Below are 23,240 nucleotides of genomic sequence, written 5' to 3'. Positions count from 1 at the left end.
TTAATAACTCAGACTAACAACAAAACCGAGAGGATGCCACCAAGAGGAAGAGAAACAAACAGATTAGATCATCTATTTAATATCCTCCTGGTGAGCTCACCAGGTCTGAAATAGCAGCGTTCTGTAACAGGTATAATCTCCGTTTAAAAGCTACAAACTGTGTTCTCAATCAGGGATAAGTTCGTGGTTCAATCCGGCAGCACGGAAGGTGGATCTTGCAGGGAGTATGTGGACAGAAAGCTACATGAGAGAGGTAACAGCATGAGGATGCATAATTGCTCTGTTAATATAGGGGGTATATACAAAACAAGGTTTGCTCTACAGCAAATGGCCATGAGCTGTCAGTGAGCATATTTGGAAGATTCATAATGATCAGAAAAAAGAATTTCTGAATGGGTCTCCTTATACAGTGATGGGGATCAAAACGCCACCTATTTTCAAGGTAGAACTTCATGCATTTATGAATCTACTTCAAATAGTGTAGTTCCATGCAATGTCAAGAGTTTAGATTAAAGGAGCAAAAAGACTTTCCAAGCCTATATTTTACAAGGGGAGGGGGGGGGGAATCTTATCCTTTAAAAGATTTTATAAGTAAATGCAGGTCCATGACCAAGGAAGTAACTCCCTTTGGATGGCTGAAATGATTTTAAATGCCATAGTCACCTCAGTTTGGATGTAACACAGCTTCAGGTTGGGCAATAGGCATATTTAGAGTTATTCCTCGAGCTTTTCCCTGCTAACTCATCTCACCACAGAATTTTGTGCTTAGTTTAAAATAAAAAGACATTACAAAAATCTTCTTTTAATTAGGGCAACTGATGTTCTGTGACCACAAAACCCACAGGTTTCTAAAGGATATGCAGACCTTCTTAGAAGTATAAGGGGCTAAAAAATCCAGCTGAGAAGTTACATCTGCTCTCAAGGGAAGGTCCTTTTCTGGCAATTTGACTTCAAAAAAACCCCAAGATCAAGACCTTAAAGGAGTATGAGGAAACCGTCACCCACAAACGTGCCAACGGAACAACCTTATCTGCAAAAATCCATGATTATGCTGCAATAACTGAAGGGGACCTTCAGAAGAAAGTACAATAGAAAGATTTGCAAAATTATTATTTTTTTGGACTTTAATGACGGTGAGATCTGAATCAGTGAGGATCTTTGGGAGGCCCTCTGGACCTCTGAAGGCCAGGAGCTATGGTGGGAGCTTCTGTTGCTACCAACAGAGAATCCTGTTCCTCTGATGGTTCAGACGATCTGTAGAAAATGAAAGCTTTGTTATGAAATGGATGTTTGCCTTTGGCACTTGTCTGAGTGGCTCCTCTATGTGTCCTCTACAACTGCCAAGCACAGCTGCAGTCGTCACAGGGATGGTGGATCTTGGGAAAAGACACAACTGCTGAAATGAAGGAGATGAATTAGAGTAGCACTGGTTTCTTGCCAGGCATGATGGTCAAACACCGGATTATGAATGTTTTAAAAGAATATCAATTACAGGGGTTTTATCCCTTTTATCCTGTCTTCAGTGGCTGCTGAAGGGTAAAGAAGTCCAGGGTCCTCTGCCAGCAGGCTGTCGGTAAGGTCAGGGCAAGCAAGTTTTCTATGAAGCAGTTCAGCCTTTCCTACAATGATCAAAATCTAATCTTGTCTTTTCTTTGGCTAAGACTGCAGGATAAGCTATGATGAAACTGTTTGGGCTTCACTAGCATCCTCTGTCCTTTTGTCGCTCTCAGTTTCAACTTTATTCTGTGCAACCCCTTACAATCCTCATTACAAACAGGCAGCTAAAACCAACTGCCACCAGCCAAATGGATCATGAAGCACCAAGTGTAGAGAGAACCCAGAAGGCGAACCTTCTGCTTGTAAGTCTCTCATGATTAGGCATAACCCCACTTCATACAGATGCAAGGGAAAATGCTATGGGATCTAATTAGGCACAGGAATGGAGTGAATTCAGGAAGCTGGCAACAGCTAGCTGCGTATTTCATGTAGTTTGAAGAGACTGTTCCTTGTGATATGTCTCCAGTGACCACCTCCTGCAGGAAACCTGAGCTGGAGGAGCTGGTATTTCCCTTATGAGAACTCAAATACACCAGAATGAATGAACTTGCAGGATGGGACAGGATTTGTGTACGTGGTTTCCAATAGGAAAGGTTTACCAGTAGAAATTTGCTTGAAATGGGACCATATCCTGCATTTTCAGGAGGGGCCTTCTTTCTTCCCCTCTCGCAAGAAACTTTCTACATGATTTGTGTAATAAACATAATTAATACTATTTTTTATTACTAGTATTACTTCTTAAAAAGAAATGCCTTCCCACATAAACCTATGAGCTAACCACCCTCCTTCTTAGTTGTGTCTGAAACAGCTCACATCTCTTCATCTTCAGGGCATACCATGAAACCCATCAATTTGTCAGGTAGTTTCCACAGGCATCTCAAGCATGTTGAAACTTGGTTAATTATTGCTGCTGAACAACTCCTCCCTTCTCGTGTTTGGATGGAATTTGTCATTGTTTTTGCTTTACTGTTGTTTTCTCTGCTACAGATTTTACTTGTGATGCCTGCTGGGGTGCTTCAAACATTGAAGACATTTTTTAAAAATGCTGAAAGGAAACTAATAATCATAAATAAATAATTCTTTAATTTCTCCAAGGAGTTGTCCAGCAAAGAGAGAGGAATTGCTGAAGTAGTTCAAATGTACAAAATAAGACAGGAGGAAGAAAAATGCTTTCCAGATTCTCCCTTCAAGGGAAAAGAAAGGCTTTCTTTCAGTGACCCACTGCAAGAAAACCAGAGAAAGAAAAAGGGGCAGACAAATCTGATCTTTCATTTGTACTGTGAAGGTGATCTATAGAAGTCAAAATTTAGGCTTGTTGTACATTGCAGAAAGCAAACCGAACCCCGAGATCCCTTTTGTAGTCAAGGCACCAACAGGAAAATGGCACTGTGGATTTGAGGTGAAAATAAACCAGCCACGATACAGAGACGCTGCTTTCAAAAGCCCTCTGGTATAAAGGTGACAGGAAACATATTTTATTTTTACTTCCTTTGATATAGTTATTCAACACAACTTTTTTGTTTTCTAGATTCCACACCCAGCATTATCACTTCAAATTTACAAAAAAGAAAAGCACACCAACAGCAAAAATAGTCTCTTGCTACAAGACGCATACTGACCATCACTCAGGTCTGTTTATTTCCCTGCTTGAGGATGAGCAAGGACAGGAACATGGGTTAAGCTGAGGAGGAATTAAAGAGTCCGTGACATGAAATGAAAGCATATTTCTCTTCGACAGCTGTAGGCTGTTATAATTTTTTTAAATTGCACATTAAGTTTTTGGTTAACATATCTTACATTGCATGTAATGTAGATTTTATGGCACTCAACTTCCAGTAACAACGTTTTTTTTCCCCTTACAACAACTTGAGTTATGCTTGATATACATTAACCAGTACATATCCTTCCTCTTGAATTTTTCCACACATATCCTCTGCTTTCTGATGCAACTGACAGCACAGGAGTACGGTAAAATCGAAAGGGGAGAACCTTGGGAGGAACACAAAACACAAGCAAAACAGAACCATAACCAGATCTACAAAGGCTGAGCCAAAATGAGAATTTAATAGATTTATTTTTTTTTTATTCCATTATATTCTTCTGTATGGGACTAAGGGTATATACGTGATGACCACAAGCTATTGAGTTCCTGTAAAATAACAAGTAATAACCGAGCTGTACTCACGTATCATGTGTTTTCTCTTAGTGTGCCCCTGCGGACAAGTAAAATGAGCTTAAGCCACACGTGTACAGTTGGGACTTAAGCTAACATGTTTTTCACTGTAAGCGAGGCAGATCATAAGAAGGCTGAGCTGAGGAAAAATACCCCTCTACGTCATGGCAGCAATTCTGGGTCCACAGCGCCGCTCACAATTAAAGCGGCTTTAACTTCCCAAGGGAGCTGGACCAGTCTGAGCAGAGAGCCACTGTAGCACTGAATTGGGAGGCTCTGGTAGGGCATAACTCCTTCAATTAAAAAGTTTGCTTACCCGCAGTCTCTATCTTTGCAAGCTCTTCATCTTAGAGGGCTGTGAATTTTTTATTTCATCGTGCACTCATGGCATGAAGCACAGGGAAGAGCGTCCCTAACGAAGCATCTTCCAGGAGCAGAAGAGAAGGGGACTGTTGCCTTTCCAGCTGGAAGAGTGAGAGCTAACAGAAATCAGCGCAAAGTAAACAAAATAAGTGAGCCAAATAAATAATTAAAAAACGCCTTCCCTAATTCAAGAGCTACTTGCTCATTTTACTCAAGTTTTCTCAGCTCCACGTAGTTCTGATGGCTTTTCCCATCTACCTGGAGGGCCAGACCTGAATTTAAACAAGGGTAGCAAAGTCTCCTCACCAGCTTTGGAGACACCTTTAATTTTACATGTCTCTCAATGAGATGGCTGGTTACCGCTGCTGTTGAACAATTTTTTCATTTCTTTACCAGGAAATGTACACTGAACAAAATTCAAAACAGTAAGTAGACCAGAGCCATCCCATGACTTAAATTATACACCCTGCCTAAGAATCCTGAAGTAGTTATTCTCAAAAACTCTCCAAAACATTGACTCTCTTGTCCTAGATGCGCACTCTCAAACATATATGAGACTCTAGTTTCTTACTGCCATGAGCAATGAATTCTATCAAATCTAAATTAATACTTCAAGCTTCCAGAAGATTTGTCAAGATACACAATAAAGTTGTTTACTATAAATTTGCAGTAATCTACAGCTTCCATTATGCTTATACAATGTTTATAAAATGATATTATTTCAAAATGATTGCACTTAATTGCTACATCTTAAAAATGCTGTAATCAAATTAACTCCAGTTTTATTCTTCAAGTGCCACCAAGATTTTAAGTAGGTGCAATAAACAAAGCAGGCATGAGGATATCGATCAAGCAGTAGGATTATCTGGATAAGAACAATAACAAACTAGAAAGAAAATACGACAGGTGAAGCAGACAATAGCAGCTGACTACTTTTTGCATTTCCTGAGACGTGAATCATCCAAAGCTGATGGTATAAAAATGAACATTTCTCCCATTGTTTGAAGTCATTTTGCTGCAGCTTACAGAATTCATGTAAAAGAATCCTTTGTAGCCGAAAGTTGGAAGAAAAATGTTCCCATTCAAAGAATTAAGTGATTTACTGAATTACTGGTTTTTGCCCAACATAATCTCAATTTTCATTCACTACAGTGGATAATAGTGTTGTTACCGTAAAAAATGCTCTCTCATAACCCTTTTAAAGATCATGTAACTTTTGCTTGAATGTATCTCTAATAAGACTATAAACAGATGTATTTTATATAGCTGAGATGCAGAGGCATAACAGGAAGGCTTCTTCTTACCCTGCTGTAGTAACTCAGGCTTTTGGGGTCTCTGAGCTTCCCCCAAGGCGTGGGATCAAATTCTGCCTCCTACCAAGTCAAATGGCAATCTCACCATTGACTTCAGCTGGGCTGGGATTTTACTTATACACGTAAAGGGTGCTTATACATGATGAAAATGACAATATAAACTCTTATAGTTTTTAACCTAACCCATCCCAAATATTCACTAATTGGTCTTACATACTGCCATCTGAGCACCTCCCAGAAAAAACATTAAGCAAAGAGACTCACTCACACGTTACAGGTAGGTTGTACATCTCAAGCAAAAGATGTGTGTATACTGATAAATCTCCTTTCATTGTGAGTGCAGGACACGGTTTGGGGAGTTTATGTGTTTTTTTTGTCTGTTTTCTTTTTTTTTTTTTTTTCCCTTGTGTGTGGATTTTTTGTGATTATGTTTATTGCTTCCTGCTTATGCTAGCAAATGCAAGCAAAAGAAATGCACCTTGGACTGCAAGGAGAATACTGAATGTCTTCACCAGGCATATATTGCTGGGGAGGTATCATTTTCCAGCTGCTGCCAGCAAACTGATCCTCACTGATGAATTAGAAGAAAATACCCTTCAGGGCTACCTCAAACTTTTAACTCCAGCTTTTAACTCCAGGTATGTAAGGAGGCCTTTCGGTTCTGAGAAGAATCCCAAATGGATGAGGACTACAAATGTGTATTCAAATCTCATTCGTGTAGCACTAAATCCACACACAATGACCTTTAACTTTTCAGTAGTGCTGAAGTGAAGGCATACCCTGCCTAAATAAATATGCAAGGCAAAAGTTCTCTCTGCATTTGCAGTAAACACCGTCTGCCCAATACTGCTCTTGCAAACACAGGATATCTTCTTTATCTTCTTGTTTGTTTTGCATTATATAAGACGAAGCCAAACAAGCGTACACCCTTCCCAGAGGTTCACAAGATGCTATCTTCCCTAAGCAAGTGCTTTTGCAAAAAGGCCAGGCAAATTCCAGTACAGACATGCTAATCACTGAGATTCTGGCAGAAACCTGAAGCTTGAGGGGCAGTTTTGTTTCGAACATTTATGTGCACGCTGCATTTCTGCAAAATAAAATGCAATAAGCGTGTAAGGACAGAAGGGTATTTGTTAAAGCACTACTCCTTTGGTGAGCAAAAAGATAAATATTCATAGGGAAGAGAAGAAAATCCACAGTGAACTTGCATTAGACATCCCTGAACTGGTGGAAATATGAGGTGTACAAGCAAATGTATTTGTTAATAGATTTATTTTAATTTATTTTTATACTGCTAGGAAATGAACCCTGCATTAGCACTTCCCCGTACACTGCTGTGCTGATGCAGGTTGGCTTTGTTCAGTTGTGTACCACATTTAAGCTACGAGGATCTCCTTCACCAAATGGAGGTAGACCATGCCATAAAGCCAGGTGTCTTACTACAGCATGGGATTACAGAGGATTCCAAGTGCAATTTGGGGATTAATAGTTAAATTCCTGTACTGTTTTATACCTGACCTTAAAATACTTATATTCTTAAAAGTATTCTTAAAATACTTATATTCTTTCAGTTACCATGGTGCTTTATGCAGATTTACTTTCCCCAAACCATTCTTAATTGCAAATCATACTGTGTACTGGGTTGTGAATCCAGAAATCAAGTTGCCAATAAGCGAATGAACATATAAGAGTGTCTTATCAGAGAAAGGAACACAGCCCTCATATACGGAATAGTCATGTAATGAAGAGTACCACAAGAAAATGGACTTCATAAGATGGCTGTACCTTTGGAAAGCGCCTGGTGGTGAGAAAGAAGTTTAGGATCTTTACTGAGAACTATCACAAGGTAGGGTAATGCAGATACACTATTAGAATTATAAAGTATCTGGTATTTATGCCTCTTTTCGTTAAAAAAAAAAAAAAAAAAAAGCCCTGTAATTTAAATTCCCCCCCCTCCCCCACCCCCAAAGACTAAAATCTCCATCTATAATCACTCTGAAGTGTTTCAACAAATATTAGGAAAAACATTTACAACTGTAAAACTGTACTTCTCGGAGGATACCAACTACTTCTACAGCGTTTGAAATGCTTAGGATTACAATGCAAGTTCTTCATGAACTGCGTATTTGCAAACATTTTGTATTTAAATACAGACTTTCCATATTATAACTGCTTGATTACATTTACATGAATGCTGAGATGTTTTATGCACATTTTTATTTGACGCTATAACCGGTTTCTAATATGAGACACCATCTGAGCACAAAATGTTGTGTGAACTGGGAAACCAGAACAGACGAGCTACTTCTGCAAGGACTAACAAGACAAAAAAAAAAAAAAACACTATATCAATTCATTGACTAAACACTTGAAATTTGGAAAGTTTATAACTCTTATTTTCAGAGATGCATGCTTCAGTTCTGCAGGATAGGACTGGCTTTTGATTTCAGCTAGCCCTGACAAAACTAAAAGGATAGCACTGAAAATGATCCGAACAAAAAAAGATTAAAAGTTTTCCGCCGCATCAACAAAAGCAATCCCAAGCCAGCTGCAGACCCACTCTCCAAATTTATATTCAGGAGCGGCAGAAGCTAGCGAAACCGAACCGGAGAGGGACGGCGTGACAGCAAGGCGGCACTGGCTGGCGTCTGAATTCAAGCACCACCTTGACAGATGATTTTACAGAAGCAGCTCTCTCTGAACTGGGGCAGTGAACAGCAGCCGCCTCATCAAAGCTTTCTCAGCTCGGCTCACTCCAAGCAAATCTTCTGCAGCAACAAATCGTTACGAACAAAAGACCCAACGGCACTACCAAGAAACAGCAAGTCCAGCACTTCTGCAACTCCGTAACATCATTTAGGCTTCAGCATCACTGGTGAGATGGCACTTGCCAAAGCACTTCTGCTTAGTTTGCGTTCTCTTTTTTGCCTCTTTCCCCCCTTTCTTTTACAGCTTTATGAACTCCAATAAAACATCTACATTTATTTATTTATTTATTTTTAGCACCACTCTCATAATGGGAGCACGGAAATATCTTTGCAACTTAACGGAATAACAGCTTTTGTTATCCTCTGTCAAATCCCAGGTTGCACAGACTATTACTTCTCAAAACGAGACAAAAAGCAGGACCCGTTGTGAAAATAAGGTTATTAGTTGTAGCTGATCGACTATCTCAAAGGCTTCTTTCAATGCTTCCCTTGAAGAACTTTCTTCATTTTTCTTAAGGCAGCTGACATTTACATGTTTCTAACCCGTTTTAAAAAAATATTCCCAACGAAACAAATCCGGATTAAAATGAAGTTGATTTAGAAAATACTGACCCAAAGGAAAAAACAAAGTGAATTTCCTTTATCATCCTTAAGACTAAAATAATAACAGTGAGTATTTGGAGGTGGCACTAAATGCAGATTTTGGAAACAAGTTACTTTGATCAAAGATAAATTAATTTAGACTGAGTTTAAGGTATAATCTGTGTTGGAGAATTTCTTATAAAGAGACATAAAGTGTCTCCAAAGATGAGCTGGCAAGACAGTAACTCTCTATCTTCCATTTTAAATTCCTTTTCCTTCCTTTTTTAACAATAAAAGGCCACAGTTCACACTCTGATCAGTTTGCTTTTCTTCAGTCAGCGAGTCCCCAGAAGGGTAAACAGAAATGTGAGTGACAAACAGCATGAATCACCAAAAGATTATTGCAATTAATATTAATAGAGGTAATTATTGACATTTAGCTGACCACGTCTCCTGCCTCTGGACTACCCATGTACAGTGCAGCAATCTGAGGGATACGACTACGTGACACGACATTAGAGCAGCTCCTTATGTCCCATACCACCTTCCATGCAGAGAGGACATCAGCTGGAGTTTTTTGCAGATCAAGAGTGAAAATACAATTTCCGAGAGAAAATTCAGTTCACATGGTGGTTCTTACACGTTCACTCATGACGAGCAGCAACTCACCTCCCCAAGCACTCCTGCTGATTTCCAGACTGATTAATTCCGTTGATTAAAGGTGTCTCTAGCTGCAAGGGCTACCCCTTGGTGAACACGATGGAGTTGATATGTCATGCTAAAATGTGTGCTTTTAAGGATGCAGAGCACCGTGCTATCTCTTGGGGTTGTGGAGACACGAAAGGACTGAATATTAGATCAAAAGGCAGTGATGTTTAGGGATGTAGATTCTCCTGGCAATCTGAATTAAAACAAAAGTGGTTGCTATCACGACTTTTAATGTTTAGGCAGTGGGAAACTTTTTTTTTTTAATTCAACCTCCTGACATACCCATATGGGTAACTTTGATCTGATAGAAATGGGTCGTTAAAGGGGAGAGCAAGAGTGTCACCTGGAATAAATGCAAAACGGACTCTCCTGCAGTGTTACTGAAAGCTTCATTCCTGCTGTAAATGATTGTTTTAATTTACAAGGAAGAGCAGCAGTAAATCTTCATAAAATTAAAAACAATACTTCATTAATAACATGAACAAAAATGGAAAAGTTCAGTTGCTAGCAGCTATCCAGAATTACACAAGTAGCACCAAAATAATTAAAACTACTTGTGTTTCAAAAATAATAAATACATGTCATGACCCTAAGCAGCAAAACAACATTAAAATCCATTCGGTATGTAAATTCACTCAAATGATAACAAGTCATATATCTCAAAAAAGAGAAGAAAAGAAAAAAGAAAAAGAGAAAAGAAGAAAATATTTACTACATAAATTATGAAAGGAAAATCAAAGAATGCAAAAAACTCAGTTGTTTCTCTACTCATTATTTTGCTTTAATTTCATCTAACTTTGTGAAAAACCCCATGGGCTAGGGACATTAATTTCTTGCTTTTGCTGTTTTACTAATTCCTAATGGAGAATTACAAAAGAATTTCAATCACATGAATTGGAATCATGGGAAGGAATGGGAAAGAAAATTGAAGAAAACTGCAGGATACCCAGAAAGCTAAAACTAAATTAGTATATTCTAAATGCATTTCTAAAAAGACGAAAAATGCCCATGTCAGAACCACAATCCAAGCTGATTTCAGCACCAGCGAGACAGAGCGAAAATAATCTAGAGAAACTTAAAAGTAACAAATCTCTGGGACCAGATGGAAGTTATCCCTGGGTATTAGAGAAGATCAAGAAAGAAACTTTCGGGCTACTGGCAGGCATCATGGAAAGGCTGATAAGTTCCAGATGGAATACAGAAATCAGTAAATATGGCACCAGATTATGAAGTGATATGAAATAACATTTTAGTGTGAAATTAGCAATAAATACAGTTTGTAACACGGCAGCATATCACAATTTTGACATAATTTGACAAGTCGCAATATAAGACACAGTGTCAGAAGCTATCAAAGCAAAACAAAACAAATCTCCCAGGTGGTTTGCTGGGGGAAAAGCAGCTATTTTGCTCAGCTTTTTTACAGAGCAGTTCCTGATTCTCACCCTTGCCCAGACTGGCAGCATATGAAAGCATTATTGCTTTTAATACGGCTCAGGGTGCTGACCCTTTGCCATAAGGAGACCACCCGGCTCCACTGACCCAGCATCCCCACTGGGTGAGATGGGCGATTCCCAGCAGGAGGTGGCAAAGCCAGAAGGAAAGCAAATTTTTCAAGGTCACTGAACTGGTTCAAGGAAAAGAGCTCAGGTTTTCTCAGTCCAGGCCCTAGATATTAGAATACTATACCTACATGTCATTGTCCATCTGTCCTTTCAACATCAGTCCTTAAATTTATTCTTTTTATGACTATAATTGTAACTCACTTCTGCTGGCACTCTTTCCACCTTAGCAACTTCTACTTGGAAGAAAGATGATATACTAAATAATATTCCTGGTATTTTTTTCCTTGCAAAATTAGCCGTTCCCAGCAATGTACTGACTTCTTTGTCTCCTGCTGGCTTCCTCTCTCTTCCTCTGTTCGCCCCCCAGTCTAGGGGAGGGACATTAAAAGGATTGCAAACACTCAGGCAAATGATCAGGATACTCAGCAATTTTGTGTACTCCAGTATTTGAATATGGGAAACTCTGGCATGGATTCATCTTTTAAGTACTTAAATGAGGTGTCTTAGGAATGTTGTTCCCAAAGCTCCTTCTCAGCCAGTGAAGAGATGAGCCAGACCTTCAGAGCACAGCCTCCTCGGATGATATGAGGATCACGCTAACTGTGGTATCTCATTTAAGTGTCTGAAGTCAGATGGGATGCAGATGGGTCTCACTAGGCATACAGTGGAGTTCCCACTGTGATATGATATGAGTGACTGATAACAGAAAAAGAAATAAACCAGAAGCAATTACTCACTACCATGATAACAATGGGGATATAGCTGTTTTCTCCTGACCCCCTACTCTAGTCCGCAATCAATCCCGTATATAAAAATAAATAAATAAGAACTCTGGTGCTTGGCAACAGAAAGAGGCACAATGAAGAAGGTTCAAAAAGTTTTTTGTGGACTGATGGACTGAAATGTGTGCAACAAAGTTTGACAGAAATGTAAAGCAATGCACTGTGGTCTCTGAAGTAGGAAACAGATGTCAAAAATAAATGGAACTGAACTTGACCAGAAGACAGATTTTGAAAACGCCCTGGAGTAATAGTGGAATTTGCCCTTAGAAATGCCATGGCAATGCTAGGGAAGAGTCAAACAGCAGGGTGACCAGGAGGCAGAGGGCTCAGGCACCAATGTCAGACACAACATAAAAGCTTAAAATCGAGTCTATCACAAAAAGATACGCTCACAGGAACGTTACAGGCTGCATTTAAAATGCAAGAAGAAAGGCTGATAGTGTTGGTCTCACATCAGCTCAAAGTCACACTTTGCAACGAAGTTGGTTTTGGAGAGAAGAAAGTAAACTACATACCCTACTGAAGTGAGTTGTGCAGTGGGAACACTGATGGACACGTTACCTGTATGACCTAATAGGTCCCCTTTGTCTCCTTTTTTAACAAGAGCAGTTGTATCATACAACGCTGCAATATCAAGATACATGTAAGACCCACTGATCAAACTCTATCCTTTCCTCAGTCTACTAAGTCTTGTTTTCTGTCTGAAACTTACCTTTCTCCTCTCCACAAGTATTTTAACTGAAGTTAACGTACAAGAGAGAACAAAGCTGCTTTCAGGATTAAAGAATATAATCTATGAAAATCACTCCAAAAAGCTTAATTCATGTAGCTAAAAAAATAAATGGAAAAAAAATAATCTACTTAATTAAGAAAGTCTCCAGTCCCAAGCCTGAACCACTGAAAGGCGCTGTCAGATAATGCTATATGGAACAATCAACCATTGAAAACAGAATTGTTGTAAACAGAATTGTGGACTGCAAAAAATATCTTATTTCATAATGGCAAAGTAAATAAATCATGATTGATTGAAAGGAAAATTCAAAGGATGGGTTTTGCCAACTTATTTCATTCTTTCCATAGGAAATGTAGAGCAAGTAATACTTTAAATGTACACCTGCAGCAAGAAATCTGTGTTTAGTGGAAAAGAAAGAAAAAAAAGAAAACCTTCACAGCTATCAGGAGGTTCTGAGAAAGTGCAATGTCCATGCTGGAAATAGCAGTTACAGCTCCAAGATCCACCACAGCTACTTTCAAAGCTCTTTAGCTGCAGTGATAAGAAATCACACACAGCCATCCCATATTGAGCTACTAAAACGTTTTAAGTTTGTACTCTGTTAGAAACACTGCAAGTCCTGCACAACAGCTAATGTATTACGCACTGATAATGTGCTCAGTGCCTCATGTTAGAGCATCATAAATATTTATTTAGCTGCAATAGTCATTCTGTGCTTGGTTATGCTATGCAGTATAAACTTTGCTTTTCCTCAATGTAATGTTTATTCTTGGGATATATACATATTTTCCATGTATTAAGCTTTAAGATTTTCTTCACACTTCTCAATTAATATATTTTATTAATTGCAGTTTCCTCAGGAGCCTGTAAATCTGACAGCTGAGCATCCTTATTTATTTTCCTTCAATGACCTCTGTGTAAGTCTTGCTTAGTTTTCTCTCTGTCAGGCACCCTGGGATCCATATTTCAAGCTGGATACTTTTTTCTTCTTATCTCTAGTTATTATTATTTGTTTGTTTGTATTACAGCGGCATCTTACAATCCCAGCTGGGGCTAGACATGCCAGGAATACATAAGACAGAGTACCTGCCTCAGGAGAGAGTCTCTGGCTCAAAAAAATTACAGAAAAAAACAACAACAAACAAGAGACAGGAAGAGGACTGAGGAGAGAAAGAGATGCAAAGAGGTTCTGTGACTTGCCTAATGTGATACATAGATAAGAGCTGCCCAGACCCCACGCTATCTCATGCACGCTGCATGATTTTGAGGATAGAGATGGGGATAGAAATTATAACCACTTGGAGTATGAATATATATTTATCCTACTAGGAACAAATTTTATTTGCTTAACCTCAAAATACAGCGTGTTCCAGTCTCCAGCATAGCTGTGATTTCTTAACAGTTCTGAATAATGTCAGACTTTGTCGAACTTGCTTTTGCAATTCATTTAGCATCAGGCAAGGGGAGAATTTTATTTTATATAAACTGTGATTTTTAATGGTCTTTTCTTCATACAGAAGGCCAGAAGGGACCTTTTGAAATTATCCAACCTGACCTCTTGCATAAAAGAAGCCACAGAACTTCCCTGAATTGATTATTGTTTGATCTATAGCATATCTTGTAAAGAAGCATCTAATCTTCGTATAAAAATCAACAGTGATGGAGATTTAGTGCAAAAATCTCTTGGTATATTGACCTCTTGGTCAATTGCCCTCACTGTTGAAAACCAGGGCTTAATTTCTGAATTTATCTGCATTTGTCAAGCTTCCATTTCTCAACACTTTGTTTGGCAGACATATTACTTTTGTTTCACAAGGATAACATGCACATTGTTTACAAGAGACAAGACAGGCAGAAAATATGCATCTTCTTTCCAAAAGCAATGTCAGCAACGATTGAAAATAAATACATGCCAAATAGCTGACTCATTCACACCCTACAGTCAGAGCTGGTGCTACCAATTGCCTCCCTGATATTTAATGTCAAATGATTTGCTGTATCAAACTGAAGACATGGTTCCACTGCCATTATTGTGCTTTTAAATCAGCTAACTTGGCGCTCGCAGCAGCCTGGCTGTTACAAATCAGGTTGATGGAGAAGGGAGGAAGGGATCAGTTGTCTCAGACCAGATGTGGATTCAGAGTGGTCACAACGTATTACAGGAATAACCTGGCCCCTTGGAGGCTTTCCACAACTCAGCTCACACAAGGCTACAAAACCCATCTGAGAAGCTGGCAAATGCTCAAGAACTTCACAGCAGTTATAGTTCCCCTAAACAGAGGGAAAACCTCTTTCCCCTTTGTGTTTGCACCTTCTTTTCTACTCTAGCTATGGAAGACAAAGGCCCTTAGATCACTGCACAGGAGAGCTGACTCTCCTCACTATAGAGACTTTCGGATCCATGAATACACCAGTACCTAATGGAACTGATGCTGAAAGGCTCGACAGGTGCATTTTTCATTATCCTTCAAAAAATTCTTAATAGTTACCAAATTGGCACTTAAACAGAAACATCTAATACAACAATTAACAAGCTACAGTTGAGAACAGACCTTTGACCAAGGCCAAATAATTCTTTTGTCCACTGCTCTAAAAAGCTTCAAAATTATCTTTGCTTTTACGCAGTACTTATCTCCAAGTGATAACTGCTCTCTTCTGCCCAGTTCACATCAATCCTCCCTCTATTGCTTTTATGCAATACTTTTTTTTTTTTTTTTCCTCCCTGGTTGGAATTCTATTTTATTTTTAAGGATTAAAAGGTGAACTGGAAGGCTTTTTTTACCTGCTGTGACCAGAGTTCACGCTTTTTTATTTCCCCAGAAACTCCCAATGAATCACTAACACCTGAAAACAAAGCCCGACCTGCATTCTCCCTGCAGCCTCCGGCACCAGTGATTCATCAGCCCTTCACCAGCCAGGCACAACTTTGAAGTCGGTACTTTACCAATGCAGAAAATGCCGTTTAAATATTTTGCTTCCAAACACACTTGCAAAGTTCAAGGCCACACAAATGCGCTGCAAACAATCTGGAATGTTAAAGTAGTATTAAAAAAAAAAAAAGAAATTATTTACTGAAGTGATTTCAGTGCACTGTTAAGGTGCTGGCTGGTTGCAGCAGTGCAGTTTCTCCTTGTGGATGTGTTGGTTTATAGATCACTTTCTCATTGCGGATCCTGCTGGATATCACAGGAATCCCATTTAAGCTTCTGGTAAGCAATTTGCCTGGTTTACTAAATTTTCCAGTCACGCGTCTGTGCAAAAGCTGCTTTGGCTTCCCATCCAAATTCTCCCTTCTGCCCGCTGCCTGCCTCTGCCACATCTGCGCGCATTGTGCGGCCGCTGGCAGTGCCGTGCCTCCTCGGCTTGGATCTGCCGAAGAACCGCCGGACGACTTGGCTGCCTCTCAAAGGTGACCTGCCAGTCAAGTTGCCAAATTCTGTCATCCATTTTCTGCCATGTGAGCCAAACGCCCCAGCAGACAAGCAAGTGGGAGGCAGGGAGCACCCGGTTTCCACTTCCCCTCTCCGCCGGCGCTCGTTGGGCCTTGCTACGGATGGCTGCCTCCCGCTGCGGCCTGCCCTGGGGTGCGCCGGGCTTGAAAGTGAGCCGTGGTAAAACTTCAAGACATGGAAGTTGACTGCTTAAGTTTTCTCCTCATGTTGTGTGCTTCAGTGTTGACAGTTAACTTGCATTTAAAACAACCCTCTGCAACAGAGCTGTCAGCCAGAGATGTATTTCAGCCACACAGACCCTTTAAAATTCTTCCCTGGCTGAAGGGACATCAGTCAGCCAGGAGAGACCCTTACCTCTGGGTTAGGAGTCTGAGGGATATACAGAGCATAAGAGCATAATCTTATTTATTTATTTATTTATTTATTTATTTTCCCCAGTGTTACTATGCAGAAAAACCTGAAAGCAAGGAAAATCAGGTCATGGTATCCAAAGGGATGGGAGAGCTTTGGACATGTCCCCAGAAGAAGGGTAGTCCTTGAGGAAGGCTCTGAACAGAGCCCACCACCTTCACCAAGAGTCAATGCATTGGAGTAAGAGGCTGCCAGGCTGTGGACAGACCTTCAGAGGTTCCTATCTTACTGTTCAGGGACTCTTCCAGTCCTGCTAGCGTAGGACTGCAGGTAGCCTTCAGCCAGGGCTTACACACATAGCCCAGATGCAAGAGACTCACAAAGGGGATCTGTTCTGAGAACACAGCTCAGAAACCGAGTAAAAATTGTTCAAGTGTTTTTTTTTCCATGTACTGGAAAACACATCAAATACATCTACTACAAATCACTGGCCACATTAATAATTAAACACAGACTTTTCCCTCTCCAATTTTACCTAGCTCTTGTGAAAACAGTTTGATAAAGTAACTCTTTATGAATAATCAACAGCAACAACATTAACCCAGCAAGCCATAAATAAAAGAATGAAGTGAGGATATGGGGCTTTCTCTGACACACGCACACACAAGACATTTGGGAAAGAAGAACTAAGACAAAAACAGGATATCTATATACATTTCTTACTCAATAACAATACAACCACATTACAAGAATGAGAATAAAAACTAGGAAAAGAAGAGGAATACCTCCAGCTATCTTGCATGCCAGATCTTATCTTGTCCATATGCAACAGGTGGTCTCACGCATATCACTGAGCATCCTGTAACCTTCTGTGACGTCCCATCCCAGCCAAGTCAGCCAGCAGTTTAATACAAAGCAGTACTGACAGATACTGTAGGCATTTGCCGAATGCAATGAGAGGCTCTTTGGAGCGTCTGATCTACTTAGATCAGTGTTCTGCTCTCATTATTGCTTCACGTTGTCTCATTGACACTTTCTGAAGATTAAGGAATAAAAACAAACAAACACCCCTGCACCCTTAGGAAAACATATTCTTGCATCATTGTTAAGCTTAAAAAGAAAAAAGCTCCAACAGCAAATTGTTGAGGGTGCTTTCTGCCTGTTTGCTTTTGAACAGTCTTTTCTTCATCAAAAGGCAGGGTGATAATAACTGGGTCTGATTTTTAATATTTCTGATTCTTTGATTTATTTTAGATGTGTATTTGATAGTTCACTGTAGCGTTGACTTATTCTTATATCAATCCCTACTTGACACCCTATGAATTTGCCCTAACTGAAAACAATTCCCCTGGATTTTGCTGCCAACACTACGTTAATTTACCAAGCATATTTCTGAGAATAACAGAAAAATTCCAAATATGAAACACCATTTTATTCCCCGTCCACCAATTATATTCTAGAGCACTGCTGCTATGCACAGTGCGGACTCCACAGCACAACAGGAGCTCTGCCAGTAAGCTAAAATATTCATGAAACATAGGGTTGTGCTAGACGGTTAACATGACTTGCCTCTCATTTAGCACTCTGTCGGGCTGCACCGATGGCAATGGCGCTGGTTCCAGACGACTCTTCCAGGCACCAGTGCATGAGCAGCATGAAGGCAAGAAACCCGCAGTGCGTAGGAGGAGCAGGGTAGAAGCAGGTGGACGTGTGAGAAGTTTTAATGGGTGTCTCCCCCGCTTGGTGCATGCAGACCCTCAGCTACTGATCACCTTACACAGTATTACTCGGAAGAATAACCGATTCCCTACTCAAACACCAGCAAAGGCGATTAGGGGTAGTAAACACACGGCGATTACACGGTATCAGCATTTCGAAGACTGCAGTGGCACAAACATGCATCAGCAGGCGACGTTGGGGGAAAAGCAAATGTCTATAAAAGCCACATTCTGCTGCAAAAGTAATGGAGGAAAAATAAAGCAACTGAACTACTGGCTTTCCCAGTTGGCAGGTATTTTAGAATCTAAATGGCCCTGAAAACTTACTACAGTATAAAATTGCTGTAATTTCAAAGACTTCTAATTAAAAAGCTATAACATTAACTTTTGGTCCTCTCCCAACCCCCCACTTCCCTTCCTTAAATATTTGCCTCAACTGTACAATAAAAATGAAATAAAAAAGTATATCTAATCAGCAAAGAAACTACATCAGGCTGAAGATTTAGAAAGAGAAAAGTAAAAAAGGGCTGGAAAACACATACAGGTTTAGATTTACTCAAGACTGGATATGTACAGCAACCCGAAGCCTTAATTCTCCATGAAATCCACTATGTAATTTCTTTTTTGCTCATTCCAGCTAGATTGCCATTCTGATTTGATCATAGGCACTGCATAGGAAAAACAGCCATTAGCTCATCCAGTTCATGCTGATAGTGCAGGATTGTTCCCTAATATGGTTTCTGCAGCAATATCCCATCCAATTATGCAGTCAAGAGTAATAGGGCTTCCTCCACATCACTTAGCAATACTGTAAGGCTCATTATTAGCAGCTGTCCCCCTAGCTTAGTCTAAAACTGTCCTCTTTTCAGCTTTTGTTAAACTCTTGAGTTACATTTTTGAGTCCTCAGAATCCCCTCACCCACTCGGGGAGCTCTGGTGCCCCTCCATGCAGGACACTCGTGCCCATGGTGTAAGGCTGGCAGACAGGACACACCAGTGCCTCACTGTTGCCTGACTCACTAATCCCGACAACCTGCTGACTCGCTGCCTTTCTGCTGCCCTTGCAAAAGTCTTCGCGATTTAGTACAAAATAAATTAACAGTGGTAGAGGTTCAGCTGCCTACACTTCAGTGTCTAATGCTGATATAAATGCCTGAGGTAACTTAGATGTCTGCACTGGTCTGGATGATACGACACGGGTCCTGTAGGAGACCTATGCCCTCACTGCATCTGTAATATCTGCAGTAACTTATGTTTAAGGAAATCAAGTCTCACCCTTTCTGTCTGAGGCCCAACTATTTATTTTCAGTGAAAACCACAACAGACTCCCTGCTGAATACATGCTATACTAACATGGACCTTCACTGAGATATATGGTGATACAGACCACAATTGGATTCCCTAGTCTTAAAGGCTGGGCACTCACTGTTGTTGTACACTGCTTCCTTCCACATGATTCATGGGGTTAGTCCTCTATTCAGTTACGCAAATATAGTTGAGTTGTGATGCACTTTCTGACCAGGCACATTTCCAGGTGTTAATGCAATTGTCTTACCAGCTCTTCAGTGTCACCACTCTAGATACTGTACAAGTCTTGCTGTTTGGGAAAAAGTGTGACTAGCTTCTGCATAAACAGTGCTGAAAGATGCCAGTTTACCTTCCTTACTGCTTTGCCAACCTCAGTCCTGCACCAAAGTTCTTCTGTAGCCCCTGGTCTTTTCCATATAAGAAACCATAGCAAATTGCATGGGACATTACCAGGATTATGCACAGACTGCTAAATGTTTTCATATAATGCTGCATTTAGGTAGGAGGTTCTTGAGGTTAGATACTAAATCCCAGATCCAACATGATCAAAACACAGACTTAGGTACTTAAATAAAACAGTATTCTCAGCAGGTACACGTCTCAGTCTCATAACATAGAAGGCAGCTTGAGTGGGATGCAACAAATTTTAGATTTCTACAGTGCAGGCCCTGCATCTCAACAAGTCACCCTGGGCTGCCCTTGAGCTTCACCCAACCCCTTTCTATTCAGTGTATTTATTCCAGGTATTCTCAGCTGTAGGAAACATCTTTTGGTTAGCCACAGACAGTAGCCACTTCCTTAGAGAGATTTTCATTTATGAAATACAGACCATGTCCCTCAACCATTTTATCTGCCATATGTGCTCCAGACAGGAGTACTGCTATAATGTTTGTATTCTGGTACAAGTTTGTTTGCTTGTTGGTTTTTTTTTTTTTTTTCTCTTGCACCAGAATTTTATTACCTGACAGTCTGTTGTATATGGGATGCTTTGCCAGTCCGCATGTTCATCTTCTAGAACAGGACTGCCAGTTGCCTCCATTGAGAAAGAAGGAAATATTAACAATTGCAAGAATTCAGTGAAAAAAGAAACAAACAGACAAAAACACAACACAAGTCAAGACTTCACTTTTACACTGATCTTTAAAACACAAATAGATAGTCAATGAGGAATTAAAGCCCAATTAATTTCTTACAATTACATTACAATTAATGAATTCTTATTCTGGAAGTGGTGGCAGCAGAAGGATAGAGGGCTGATTAATTCAGCTAGACTTGTGAGATAACTTACAGACAGACATTTTCAGCGCTTTTAAAAATAGATTTACAGAGTTATGTCCTGTGCCTAGAAATATGGATCAAGAAATGGATCTTCTTATTATCCAATTAAAAATATCCACAAAACAACATTCCAAGTCCAAAAAATAAATAAATAAAATAATATAAATCCAACAAAGAACTACACACAACTGAAAGAAAATATGGGTCAAAAAGTCAAAGCTCACAGCTCTCCACCCCAAACATGCAGAAATTAGAAACCACAAATAATCTCAAGCTGTGGTTTCACAGTAGCGGCGTTAATCCTTGTCCATTCTCCCTTTCTGCATCCAGTCGCTCATGGCCTGCCTGAACACCCAGCACCCTAGCCCACGGTGGCATAGCAGGGTTGTGCTGGGAACCGCGGGCCTCCCTTAAAAAATACTCAGTGATGCTTGTTTGCAGTTCCCTTTAGGCACTTACTGATACTGCTGCAGGCTTTGACACTTAAAACCAGAGCTTTAAAATTTCATTGCTGAAAATGTGCAGGACTGGGAATTTGACAAGACTATTTCTATGGCTTCATCTTATATGACAGGATCTGGGTTGCTGGATGATTTTTGCTCTCCCCCATGCTCTCCCAGTCCAAGAAGAACCCAGAACTCTGTTTGAAGGCATTTGGATTTGATGTACCAGGCACCATACATATGTACCATACATCTCATGAAAGCTTGAAAATTCAGCAGAAAACCCTTTACTTATAGGCAAGAACCTCATTACATATCCGCTACACAACAGGTAAAATGAGGGAAGGAGAGATTCTCAAATCCTTCTGTGTTTCTCTCAGGGTTGGCTGGATCTACACACCATGGTGGGAAGGGAAGGGAAGGGAAGGGAAGGGAAGGGAAGGGAAGGGAAGGGAAGGGAAGGGAAGGGAAGGGAAGGGAAGGGAAGGGAAGGGAAGGGAAGGGAAGGGAAGGGAAGGGAAGGGAAGGGAAGGGAAGGGAAGGGAAGGGAAGGGAAGGGAAGGGAAGGGAAGGGAAGGTTTGTATCCCTGTTCTTAGAATATGTAATACTATTCAGAAATGCTGAAGTGTTATAAAATAGCCCAGGAAAGTTAGGAAATTTAAGTCTGAATCTCCTCAGACTGAGGAGGCAGTTGAAGAAGGTCTTCTATTTCTCTGGCAAGTCATCTGATACCGTGGTTATTCCATAAAATTAAAGGATTTTTTCGTAGTGCTTCAGACATGATAATCTGGGGCCTGCCTGGTGCACTAAGAACTTCTGTGCCTCTTGCAAGAGCAGCCTGGCTTATATCTGGAGAGAAATGCTTCTCTCCAGAGCCCAGCACGTCGTGATGCCAGCTCTCTTACAAACCCTTGTTATTCAGATCAAGATAAACCCACCTCCTAGGCTTACAGGTTCCCCAACGCATGCCGCTATAATTGGATTTTTCACCTCCAAAGGACATGTGCATCCTGGATTTGCAAGCTTCAGACAGACTGACTTTTAATATCAGACCGACTAGAGAGTGAAAGCACCACAACCGTACTCCTGAAAGATTGAGAGGGTTATTCGATTATTTGCAAAGTCAGAATAATGTTTACAAAGGAAACCAACCCAGTAAAATTAAATGAATAATTACAGCAAGATCCTTTCTTAATCATAACATTATGAAATTAGGTGCATTAGTTCAAGTGACTGAGAGAAAACTCAGCCTCTGACTCTCATTTCACTGTCCAGAGGATCTGAACCCGAATATTGCCCTGCAGTTCTGAGGCCTCACCCTGGGATCACGTGTTTGGAGGCTATAGTTCTTCCTTCTCTTGCTTTAATGAAAAATCATTATCCCTTTGTTGTTGTTGTTATTCTTCTAGCAGCAGGGTTGCACCTGCTGGGCTTGCATTCCTTTTGTCAAATACTGGATGTGTCCATTCCTTCCTCTCTGGACCTCAGCTATTTCCCTCTTGAACATGAGCAGAGCATCCCCTGCCAAGCCTTGAAGGAAGATGCTTCTCCAGAGAGTGCGCACCTGACCCCTGAGCAGAGATGATGAACCTGCCACTTGGAATGCTCTATCCAAAAATCCTCTTTCTCCACAGTTTTTGACAGTTTTAAGATTTCCTGTTACACTTTATTTATTTTATTTTTTTTCTAAGAAAGTTGCTGCTGCTCTTAAGTCTCTTATTCAGGTTTCCTTGCATCCTCACAGGGTCTAAAGTGAAATAAAAACTGACCAAACTTTATGGCTCAGAAGCCATAAAGGAAACCAAGGCAACCCCAAATTTATTATATTGTAAAAATCTTGTAATTTGGGGGACAACATCATGACATCTCAACATCTGGGGTTGACAATGCTAGAAGTCACTAATGCTGACCGAATGAAAAGTATGATAAAATAGATAAGCAACATGTACCACAACAAGGCAGATGCTTGAGTGTTTTATAACTATATAAAGATTTCATTGTTATGAGATTAAATGAGATTTGTCATGACTTTCAAGTGTTTATTTTTAACACTATCATAACAAACCAACCCCGAAGGCTCTCCAAAGCTTGTGTTTGAGATGCCTGACCAAACATAAAGAGGCAATGAGGCAAAACCCAAAAGCTGAATCATTGTGAGCCCCAAACTACACTACTTTTATGGATTTTATGGATTCCTATGCCCTG

The sequence above is a fragment of the Netta rufina genome (genome assembly GCF_964035555.1).
Source record: "Netta rufina genome assembly, chromosome: 3".
Lineage (NCBI taxonomy): Eukaryota > Metazoa > Chordata > Aves > Anseriformes > Anatidae > Netta > Netta rufina.
The sequence above is the reverse complement of the archived record's forward strand: the minus strand, read 5'-3'. Positions refer to the sequence as shown.